This window comes from Macaca mulatta, chromosome 7 (assembly GCF_049350105.2).
Source record: "Macaca mulatta isolate MMU2019108-1 chromosome 7, T2T-MMU8v2.0, whole genome shotgun sequence".
Classification (NCBI taxonomy): Eukaryota; Metazoa; Chordata; class Mammalia; order Primates; family Cercopithecidae; genus Macaca; species Macaca mulatta.
The window spans coordinates 120,931,011-120,944,218 of record NC_133412.1 but is presented as its reverse complement, the minus strand read 5'-3'; positions in this window follow the sequence as shown (position 1 = coordinate 120,944,218).

Sequence of the window (13,208 nt, the reverse complement as noted above, 5' to 3'; positions counted from 1 at the left end):
ACATTTGCTTCTTAATCTGAGGCTTTACATTATCATCTGTTTTAAAATTTTTCAGTTATCATATCTTTAAATTTTAATACTTTTTCCTCTTTGGAATCCAATAATGTATACATCGACTATTTTTATTGATCTCTTGTCTCATATGCTCTCTTCTGTATTTTCTATTCCTCTATATTTTCTTTCTATATTTGGGAAATTATCTTCTGATCTATCATTGAGTTCAATAGTCTTTCTTCATCTATATCAAAACTGTTATTAAATCACTCTTTGAGTTCTTGATTTCAGTTTCTCAATTTTCCAGTTATAGAGTTTCTCAGATTATTATCACAGTGTCCATTTCTGTGTAAATCATTTATTTTAGTTCCTGGAATATTGTAGGGATAGACTTTGTTTTCCCTATATATAGACCACAACTATCTTTCTTCCCTATAGATATTTCTATTTTATGTTTCCTTGGGCTGTTATCACTCTATTGGTATAACAGTACTGTGATGAACAAGCACCAGTTAGGTGGCTAACATAACAGAAATATATTTTCTCACAATTTTGGCTTGTAGATGGCCATCTTCATCTGATGTTTTCACATCATTTTCCCTCTGTGTCTGTTTTAGTATCCTCCTCTTATAACCACATCAGATAATATCAGATAAAACTCATCCATTGTCCTTATTTTATCTAAGTCACCACTTTACAGGCCCTATCTTCAAACAGAATCACATTCTGAGGTACTAGAAGTTAAAACTTCAATATATGAATTTGGGACAGAGGTGGCACAATTCAGACAACAGCAATCAATTTGCCTTATTTCTTCATATATTTGGATATACTGGATTAAGCCACCAGTATTGTTTACTTTAAAATGAATTGTAGAGCTTCCAGCCTCAGTAGCATGAGCCTGTAATCCTAGCTAGTCTGCAGGCTGAGGTGGGAGGATGGCTTGAGCCCAGGAGTTCAAGTTCAGCCTTGGTAACATAGCAAAACCCCATCTCTAAAATATAAAGAAACTAAAAATAATTGGAAAATAAATAAATTGTAGAACTTACTTGAGAGTTGAGGCAATATGATATTATCTGATTACCTTAATCATATAAGTGCTGGAATTGATTTAAAGCTGTGATTCAGACCCAGTGAGAGTTAGTCTATTTCAGTTCCATCTTTACTCCTAAATTGCAGATCTTTCGGGTTTCAAATTAAACTTGGTATTTTACCATGCTTTATTTTTTTAGTGGATCCTAAATCACAACTTTACCCTGCTAGACCTTTGAAATTGTTGAAATATTTTGCTTTGCTTTTCAGCCTCTTGGCCACATCTTCAGGAACATGCTAATTCTTTGTGTGAAGAGAAGGGAAAGTGACCTCAATGCTTGGGTTACTATTCTAGGTTTTCTTATCTCTTAAATCTTAGCCCCACAATTCTCACTAGCTTGTTAGTTCTCTTGTTTAGATAGACAGACAGACAGACAAACACATAGATTGATGTAGATGTAGATATGTAGCTATACAGAAATTCTCATTACAAAATAGTGATTTTTCAGTGGCAATTTTCATCCAAATTACCAGATTGTCATTACCAGGAAAAAGGCTCCACCCCACTGATACTTCTTAATGAGCTCAAATTAGCTATGATAGCAAGGATACTGGAGAAAGAAAGAACTAAAAATGAGTTTTTTTATTGATACATATTTCAAGTGCTTTTAATTATTATTTGAGAGGTAAACAATTAGTGTTAGAGACATTTACTATATTACTGCCCTCCTTCTTTTTGAAAGCATCCCTGGAAACTTATGCTTTCAAATATTTTCTTCAAAAATTGATTTAGACAGATAAAATAAACATCTTTGAGTCAAAGAATTTTAAGAAATGCATATATTTTCAATGCTTGCTGAATTAGAAAAATAAATGGCAATTATACACTATCTGCAAAATAAACAAGATAGGTAATTTTCAATTCTGCATGCTGGAAGTCATTGTTTCTGAGTGTGAATTCTTTAGGGAGTTTAAAAATTAAGATTAAAGATAACAGTCATTATAAGCCATATGCAGTGGCTCATGCTGCTAATCACAGCACTTTGGGATGCTGAGTTGGGAGAATTGCTTGAGGCCTGGAGTTCAAGACTAGTCTGGGAAACAAAGTGAGAGCAAGTCTCTACAAAATATATACATATTAAAAATTAGCCAGAAGTGATGGTGCATCCCTATAGTCCTTTAGATAATCTGGAGGTTAAGGTGGAAGAATATCATGAGCTCAGGAGTTTGAGGCTGTGGTGAGCTAGATTACACCATGCACTCCAGCCTAGCTAACAGAAAAAAACTCTGACTTTAAAATTAATAATAATAATAACAATAATATTCACTATAAGTTACTTGAAATAATCTGTCATGAGCTTTGATTTTCTATACATAATTTTATTTTATACTTACTAGTTTTCAACATTGTGTGATAAATCAATATTTTGTGTTTACTTGAATGTTTTATTAACTAAATGTGATATTATTTGAATAGTGATACTATTTATTTGCATCATATCATTGAAGGAGGGCAAATATAACTATTTTATTACAAACCTAGACTTTCTTAAAAGTGATAATTAACCAGGTATGTTTTCACAATTTCCTGTTTACAACTCTTTCTAACATTATTAATTCAATATGGAAAATAAACATGAGACTCACTTTATTTTGAAATGTAAAGAAGTAACTCAAAATTCACTAGCAGTTCTTTATTTCTAAGCTAACAAGAGGAAAGGTTACATTTCAGCAGAAAAGGCAGTTCACTGAGTCAGATAAGCAATAATTGTATCCTTTGGGCATTTGTTTATCAAATAAAGAAGCCTTGAATAAATATGGAATTACTCTATGTTGTGGGGAAAGACAACATTTAAAAAATATATACTGCATTATGTCATCATCAAAATTAATTATTTTGAGCATCTGCAAATTCAAAGCTGGATTTTAAATGAACAGATATGTCCCAAGAAAAAGAAAATTATTCTGAAACACTTCTAATCATCCTAAAATAAGTCTTTCAACATAGATTATGATTTATGCCCAAATAAAATAATTACTTGAAAACTTGGGTTAAAGTTAGAATGTAATGCTATAATCTAAGCATATTATTAATAAAATTACAGTTTCTTAGCAAATTAATCCAATTTGAGGTATGAAGACATAGCAAGTCTCTTAAAAGTCAGTGTGTGCCTTTCACAATCTTTGAGCCTGGGACACTATTTTTCTGACTAATTCCAAACCTGTAGAGTGAAAGCATGTATTTTACTCTGTCATTATACATTTTTGTTCAATTAACTAAATCCAGATTTTGTTCATTTCTAATTAAAACATTTTTCAACAAAATTTTTGGAAAAACCGTATGCTTGTTAGGAAGGTAAAGCATGGTGTGACTAGAGAGTGGTTTGTCCTTAGATTAGATTTAATAATAAAATGACAGGATGAGTGTTACTTGCTTTAAAAGACTCTTGAAAAATAGAATAATTAATATGTTCCTTTGTTGATGTGAGTATTAACTGAAAGGAATGTGAATGGGGGAGGAATTTGGAAGTGCTTACAATATTCTGTTTGTTTCATCTGTGTGCTAGTTACATCAGTGTGTTCAGTTTGAGAAAATTCATTTTACTGTACACTTATGATATATGCACTTTTCTGTGTATATTACAATTCCATGAAGATTTTAAAACCTAAATTGGGATAGGACACATTAAAATGTATAGCAAATGTTAATATTTACTGAAACTGAATGGCAGGATATATGGGGTCTTATGCTCTGCTTTTAGAATTTTGACATATTTTGAAATTTTAAAAATAAAAAGATTTTTAGGCTGGGCACAGTGGCTCACGCCTGTAATCCCAACACTTTGGGAGGCCGAGGCGGGCGGATCACGAGGTCAGGAGATCGAGACCATCCTGGCTAACACGGTGAAACCCCGTCTCTACTAAAAATACAAAAAATTAGCCGCGCGAGGTGGCAGGCGCCTGTAGTTCCAGCTACTCGGGAGGCTGAGGCAGGAGAATTGCGTGAACCCGGGAGGCGGAGCTTGCAGTGAGCCGAGATCGCGCCACTGCACTCCAGCCTGGGCGACAGAGCAAGACTCCATATCAAAAAAAAAATAAAAAACAAAAAATTAAAAATTAAAAGATTTTTAAAATAAAGTAAGATGATGCAAGATGGATACCTGGGTTGGCAACAATTACTGACTTCCTGGCATGAAGCTTTTACATGAGAAACTAGCACTATTATAATTATGTAAAACAATGGCTTGGAACAAACGTTTTGATGACAAGTTTAACTGAATAGAATAAATTTGTAAGAAATTACCTCTTGGACATATATGCATTGATTGACACCTCCAGTAATGATTTGGTATCATATATACAAAGCTTGGAGGTGAATCTGAGTCTAAGAATCACGTCTAAGAAAGGGAAATGCTCTCTAAGAAAGAAGGGCACTTCTTAGGTGACGTTTCTTCACAAGTAGAGCCTGATCCCAGAAAGCACAGTTAGGGAAGAGAGATCAAAAAGGGGGTAAAGTCAGTAAACCATGTGCTAATAAATGGTCATTGCTGTGAGCAACTGGAGACTCAGATTTGCTGATTTCATACTGAGAGAATTTCTCCCCAGTGAGTGAGAAAGCTGAGCTTTTATCTAACAATCAATATTCCTTATTGTTTGAAAGATGCTCCTATGGGCATTACTTTTCCCACACCTCTGACCTGCTCCTTAAGCAGACCTTATGTGCTTCTACAACTACAGGCAGCCCTTGGGTTGAGGTGTCTGAGGTGGGAAGCCATTGGCTTGTATGACATTCTTTACTGAAACTGCAGGTGACCTCCAGGACCAAAAGAGTAAGGTCAGGGCATTATAAAAATGCTCCACATTCCTGAATGTATTTAACCAGTGTTTGAAATGTATTAATATTACTACTCATCTAATAACTTTTAATTCATACTTTGTGGTTTTGCTTCCTTTTGTTTCATATAAAGTTGATAATAAAAGTAATAGGAAGATGCACAATGTATTTGGTTCAGATGTTTTGTATGGGTTCAGGGTTCTAAGAATTTTCTCTGAGATTCTGAAGCAAGAGTTCTTCCACTTTCAAAACAGGTGACCTGTGCTAAATCCATTTCAATTTCATTTCTGTTGTTGTAGAATGAGATTTGTTTATAATACAATCTTATAATGATACTTTATGATTCTATCATTCTTTTTATGGATATTTTGTAAGCAATAAGGACAATTTAACAAAATTCAAAGTAACCTAACAAATACAAGCAAAGCAAAATTTATTATGGCTACCAGGTAACAATATGCAGAATGGTTGGATTGTTTACAACAATGAAAGTAAAGATGATGACTTAAACTAAAAGTTTAGAACATTTAATGTAATAATTCCCATTTAAATGATATGTGGCTATGAGACCCCTAATGTGCCTTCTCTAGATAGGAAAAAAGAAAAAGCACAGAAAAAGACAAAAACTAATAAGGAAAAGAGATCCTTAGCCTTAGGCTATAATTGGGATGCAATTGACATACTTGAAATAGACACAGAAGTAGTGGAAGGGAGAACACAAGAAAGAGGGAAGAAAGGGAGGAAAGCAGGGAAGGAAGAAGGGAAATGTGGAGAAAGAAAGGCAAAGAAAAGAAAAGAAAGAAAGAAAAAGAAAGAAAGAAGGAAGGAAAGAAAGAAAAAGAAAGAAAGAAAGGAAAGAAAGAAAGGAAGGAAGGAGAGAAGGAGGGAGGGACAGAGGCATGCAGAGAGAGGGAAGAAGGAAGGAAGGAGAAAGAAAAAAAGAGAGAAGGGAGGGAGGGAGAGAGGGAGGGATGGAGGGAAGGATGAAAGAAAGAAAGGAGGGAAGGAGGGAAGGAAGGAAGGAGAGAGAGAGAAAGCAAGCAAGCAAGAAAGAAAGAGAAAGGAAGGGAGGAAGGAGAGAAGGAGAGAAGGAGGGAGGGACAGAGGCATGCAGAGAGAGGGAAGAAGGAAGGAAGGAGAAAGAAAAAAAAAGAAAGAAAGAGAAGGGAGGGAGGGAGAGAGGGAGGGACGGAGGGAAGGAAGAAAGAAAGAAAGGAGGGAAGGAGGGAAGGAAGGAAGGAGAGAGAGAGAAAGCAAGCAAGAAAGAAAGAAAAAGGAAGGAAAGAAGGAAGGAAGAGAGAAAGAAAGAGAGATAGGAAGAAAGAACCTATCTAATTCTGGCATTAGCCTCCACTAAAGTGAAGAGATTGACTGCAAAACACATGAAAGATGTTTTTTTTGCATTCCCTAATTCAGAATCTGTACTAACCAAATATTAGGCAAGCACTCCTCTTTACCTTTCAGGTGCAGTTGGCAAAGGAAGTGACACCATGCATACTTTCCAGAAAGTATAGTTAACTACAAAGTGAGCACTGAAGAGGTGACAGATATTTTAAAAACCCTGTTGCAGCATGCTGGAAATTATGGAATTTATCTACTATATTGGTTTAGACCAGAAAATCAGATTATGCATGTAGTAGAAAAAAAGCCTGAAAATAATAAAGAATTGCATGGCTTGCTCCTTGCTAAGGCTAAAGCAACTTACCCTCAGCGATCACTCTCTCTCAGAAGGGAATTTCACCATTGCACAAATAATAAGAAAACAGGACCTAAGAAAATTCATTTGTTCTGCTAACAACAATTAAATCCTCATAGATCTAAACTCTCTGTTAAAAGAAAAGTAATTAGCATCAGGCTAATACAAAATTTTGCAGCAAAAGAGTAAGGGAGTAACACTGAAGAGAGTACATCTCAGACAATAATTTACTTCAGGATCTAGAAGAAAATTATAGTTACTTATTTAACAAGGCTTAGGACTTCCTAAGTGTCAGGGGAGGACATAAGACAAAAACAGGATGAAGAAAAGAAAGCAATAAGTAAGTTATCAAAAACCTTCAAGTAAATTATAAATCAGTGATAAAATCTCCATTTGACTCTTGAGTGGTTATTCACTGTTGTGGAAAATCACAGCAGTATATAGACCAGAATCATGAGAAGATTTTTTTTAAGTATTTGCTTTATACTAAAGCCTCTTTCACATATATATGTGTGTGTGCCTCTGTGTGTATTTATTTGTGTATATAATATATAATATGTATATATGATATACATGTGTAATATATACACATATAATATATGGGGAATATATGTATATATAATACATGAAGATATATAATACAAACATATTATATTATACATGTATATTATATATAATGTATAATATGTAATGTATAATACATGTATAATAGTAATGTATATATAATGTATAAGATAATACATTATGTATAATATACATGTATAATATTATATATCTCATACATTTGAGGAGATATATATGTATGTGCTATTTTGTATATGTAATATACATACACATGCACACACATATATATATGAAAGAGGTTTTAGCATAAAGCAAATAGCAGTTGCTCCCAAAACTGTATGACTAGAATAAACAGGGAAGACATAATTAAGAGACAACATTTCAGAGATGAGAAAGGGCTTATTACATTTAAAGTATAATTTCTTAGAAAGTATATATATATATATATATATATATCCTGATGAAATATGTAAATCACAAACAGGAAATAAAAAACACTGAAAGAATCAGGGTTTTTCAATTTAAGAGAAAAAAGCAGATACCTATAGTGGATGAAAAATAGACCTGGCTTCAGATATCTTCTCTACAATAACGAGTGACAAAATACATTGGTGCAGAAGGCATCAAATTATATCAAGATACAATGCACATAAATAATCTAATTAAGGGTTTTTATATTTAAACTTATAGATAAATTTTTAATCTCACACTTAAGATTACACACTATTTATAGAGTCTAGAAAATATTTACCTAGAAGAACCCTAAAAGGCCACAATACAAATTTCAATGAACTTAAAAAAGCAAAAATAATATAGTCTTCATTTTTGTCAGTATGATATATTTAATGGGGCAGTTATCTAATCAAAAGGTAATTTTTAAAAATTCTTCCTAACATCCATAGGTAACCCAGAATTCAAAGCAAATCTGTACAGTCTACGTGGGAACTAACAAAAAAGACAACAGAATCTGTGCAAAACAGAATGAAGCAGCAAATTCTACACTCAAAATCAGAGGTATAAATCTAAACATTTCATAAGTAAATAGATAAGTATACAAATAATAAACTACTCAATTTAAGAAACTATAATTGGAATGCCAAATTTTCTCAAGGAAACTAAGAGATCGGATTAATTAGGGATGAAAACAAAAGCAAGACTTGATTAATTAGAAAACAAGAAACAGGGCCCAGCGCAGTGGCTCACCCCTGTAATCCCAACACGTTGGGAGGCCCAGGTGGGCAGATCACCTGAGGTTGGGAGTTAGAAACCAGGCTGACCAACATGGAGAAAACCCCATCTCTACTAAAAAATAAATGGTGCTGGGAAAACTGGCTAGCCATATGTAGAAAGCTGAAACAGGATCCCTTCCTTACACCTTATATAAAAATTAATTCAAGATGGATTAAAGTCTGAAATGTTAGGCCTCAAACCATAAAAACCCTAGAAGAAAACCTCAACAATACCACTCAGGACATAGACATGGGCAGGGACTTCATGACTAAAACACCAAAAGCAATGACAACAAAAGCCAAAATTGACAAATGGGATCTAATTAAACTAAAGAGCTTCTGCACAGCAAAAGAAACTACCATCAGAGTGAACAGGAAACCTACAGAATGGGAGAAAATTTTTACAATCTACCCATCTGACAAAGGGCTAATATCCAGAACCTACAAAGAACTTAAACAAATTTACAAGAAAAAATCAAACAGTGCCATCAAAAAGTGGGCAAAGGATGCGAACAGACACTTCTCAAAAGAAGACATTTATGCAGCCAACAGACACATGAAAAAATGCTCATCATCACTGGCCATCAGAGAAATGCAAATCAAAACCACAATGAGATACCATCTCACACCAGTTAGAATGGCAATCATTAAAAAGTCAGGAAACAACAGGTGCTGGAGAGGATGTGGAGAAATAGGAACGCTTTTACACTGTTGGTTGGATTGTAAACTAGTTCAACCATTGTGGAATTCAGTGTGGCGATTCCTCAAGGATCTAGAACTAGAAATACCATTTGACCCAGCCATCCCATTACTGGGCATATACCCAAGGGATTGCAAATCATGCTACTATGAAGACACATGCACACATATGTTTATTGTGGCACTATTCACAATAGCAAAGACTTGGACCCAACCCAAATGTCCATCAATGACAGACTGGATTAAGAAAATGTGGCACATATATACCATGGAATACTATGCAGCCATAAAAAAGGATGAGTTCATGTCCTTTGTAGGGACATGCATAAAGCTAGAAACCATCATTCTGGGCAAACTATCGCAAGGACAGAAAACCAAACACTGCATGTTCTCAGTCATAGATGGGAATTGAACAATGAAAACACTTGGACACAGGGTGGGGAACGTCACACAGTGGGACCTTTCCTGGGTTGAGGCAATGGGGGAGGGATAGCATTAGGAGATATACCTAATGTAAATGACAAGTTAATGGGTGCAGCACACCAACATGGCATATGTATACATATGTAACAAACCTCCACGTTGTGCACATGTACCCTAGAACTTAAAGTATATAAATAATAAAAATAAATAAAAATAAAAAATAAATTAATTAATTAAAATAAATTAAAAATTTTAAAAAATACAAAATTAGCCAGTGTGGTGATGCATGCCTGTAATCCCAGCTACTTGGGAGAGTGAAGCAGGAGAATCACTTGAACCCAGGAGGTGGAGGTTGTGGTGAGCCAAGACTGAGACACTGCACTCCAGCCTGGGCAACAAGAGTGAAACTCCCTCTCAAAAACAAAAACAAAAACAAAAAAACAAAACAAGAAACAGTATAATCAACAAATAAATTTGAAAGCTAGTTGATTGAATAGGCCAAAAAATACATTAAACTTGTTAACTCGCAAAATATATATATTAATATACATAAGCACAAAGAAAATAAAAGTCCTAAATTTTTAAAATGAGAAAAGTGATACAAATATATTTAGAGATATTTATTAAATTGTAAAACGATATTACTTATAAAACTTTATTTAATAAATGTAAAGAAATACACGGGTGTGATACTATAAATTGAGAGAGAATGCCCTTCAAAAACATTCAAATCCAGATAACTAAGAGGTAAGCTCTTTTGAACCTTTTTGAACAGGTAAGCTTCTTGAAATTATGTAATTATTTCTATAATATTCTGGAGCTCATAAAAATTAGAAGCTTTCTAATTAACCTAATAAATGTGGCACAAAAAATTTGAGATACATTTCAAATAGAAATATGAACACAAGAAAATTCTAAATAAAATTACTAGTAAATTTAGCACTTTACCAAGGCCTAATATATTATTATGTGTGGGATTTTCTCAGAAATACAAAGATTTTTCAACATGATTAGTGTTTTGTGCCTCAGTTTCCTCATTTACAAACTGAGTAATGATAAACTCTACCTCATATGGTGATTAGGAAAATTGAATGTATTAACTTTAAATGCCCTAGAAATTTTGTTACATAACACCTTGAGTAATAGTGTCTATCCATACTAATATAATAGCAAAGAACATTGATTAATCACATTAAAATTCATCAAAGTGGTTTTGGATCAGATGGATTTGTATTTAGAATTCTATCTAACAATGATTTTAACCTCTTTAAATGTCATCTTTTTATAGATGCAAATATACAATTATATTTTTCTTCTAGATTTATTGTGATTAATACATTATAAGTTTTCATGGTAATTGTCATTACAATGAACTTATGTTTAAAATCATTGTGAAGTATTTATAATTCATACCAAAATGGCATTGGTTAAATTAATCAGCCATGCAGATTGGGTGAGCTAGGTGGGAGAACACGAAAAATGACTGCAACAAAAAACAACATAAAGAAATCTTTTTTTTTTAGATGAGATCTCACTCTGCCACCTAGTTTGGAGGGCTCACTGCCACTTCTGCCTCCTAGGCTCAAGCAATCCTCCCACCTCAGCCTCCCAACTACCTGGGACCTCAGGAATGCAACATAATGACTGGCTAATTTTTTGTATTTTTGGTAGACAGCAGGTTTCGCCATGTTGCCCAAGCTGGTCTCGAATTACTGAGCTCAAGAGATTCATGGGCCTTGCCCTTCCAAAGTGCTCGGATTACAGGTGTGAGCCACCATGCTCAGCGAGACCAATCTTTTATTAAACTAGGAATTGTACATCCATTTGAAACTAACAGTCAGTGTTGTTCTGATCTGTGAAACACCAGAAGCAATCCAATGATAATCTGAAACATGTTATCAATACCATTTTTCTACTATATGACAGAAATTTCTAACAATAAAATTTTGCAAAAACGGAAGAGTGGAGACTCATTACTACTGGAAAGAAGCAAACACAATTGTCATTATCAGGAGATTATATGATTGTCTCCCTAACTTATAAACTCAAGATAATCAATGAAAATGAAAAACAGGCTTAACAAAAAAATTTCATCTATTTAACAAATGATTATACAAAAATCAGATAACTTTGCTACCACTATGGACTGAGCTGTGTCCCTTTAATATTTCTACATTAAAGCCCTAACCTCCAATATGGTGGTATTTGGAGATGGGGCCTTTGGTATATAATAAGGTTTAGTTGAGGTTATGGGGATTTGAACCTCAGGATGGCATTAGTGTCTATGTATACGAAAAGAATCCAGAGAGGAGGTTGTCTCTCTCTCCCTCTCCCCTCTTGCCCTCAGCTCGCTCTCTCTCTCCCCCTCTCTCTCTCTGTCTCTGTTTCTCTGTCATGTGAGGACTCAGCAACAAGATGGCTTTCCACAAGCAAGGAAGAAAGCCCTCACCAGAAATTGTACTCACACGTGCTCTTCGACTTCTAGCCTCAAAACTGTAAGAAAGTAAATCTCTATTATTTAAGCCACCCAGTCTATGATATTTGGTTATGGCAACCCAAGCTAGCTAATACACCTATATACCAACTATAATCAATTCAGAAATATAATTTAGAAGTTTTTTATTCATAGAACTAAGGTATAATTTTATAAAAATATACAAAACATGTAAAATTAAAAGTATAAAATAATATTTAAAAACATAAAACCTAAGTGAATTTGAAAATAATACACATTATTAGGTGTGTGTAAATTGTTTGTTTTCTATAATCTGAAATTGACTGTACCATATGCTGATTTCCCAAATCAATTCATTGATATCCATATCCAATATACCCACCGATTATAGGCTGTCTCCTCTCCTGAAGATAGTTTTTGTCTCTCCTCTTCTGGGATAGTTTCTCTGCTGTCTCTGCTCTTTATATCTTTATATCTCTCTACTTTCTATTTCTATCTCTTTGAATTATCTAGGGGCTTCTCTTTACACCAAGGATAAAGCCATTTCTGTACACTGGCCTATGGAGTCCTTCATGACTTGGTCCCTAACCACTTCTCAGAAAACCTTCTTTCTGTTCCTTTAATGCAGTAAGCTCCAAGAACTTTTGTTTTATTTCCTTTGTCTATAGATCTTACCCTACCTTTGCATGTGGTGGACATTTTATCCTTCAGGTCTATCACAGTAGTACTCTCCTGTTGATATTATCAATCTAATTCCAAACCTTTTCATACTCTATCACACCCTTTTTTTAATACTTATAAAAATCTTATATTATCCTTAATGTGAGGAGCGTTTATGATGACTGACTAGAAGCATTAAACACTTGCCTCCTCCAAAAAACAAGAATCAAAAAAGTAAATAGATAATCACACTGTTAATAGAACACTTAAGAGAGAGCACTGGAATACAGAAGAGAAAAGATGGGAAACACCTTGGACACAAAAGGAGAGGGAAGTGAGGCAGCCAGCTCCACCAAAATCAGCTGCGAGCCTTGAGAGGCTCCCCAGTACTGGGGAAGGATAAGTAAGAGAACCTCAAATATCTACATTCTCACCACACACCCCTGCAACCCAAGTTACAGGACAGCCCCTTGATCCTTGTGGGCCTTGAGGTTATTATACAGAGCTGCCTGGAGATTGCATGACAACATTGCTCTAGAGACAAAGCTCATACTGGGTGCCCAGCACCCTCTGAGACCTACAGACAGAGCACTTACAGCACAGTGCCATTTTGAGAGCTCA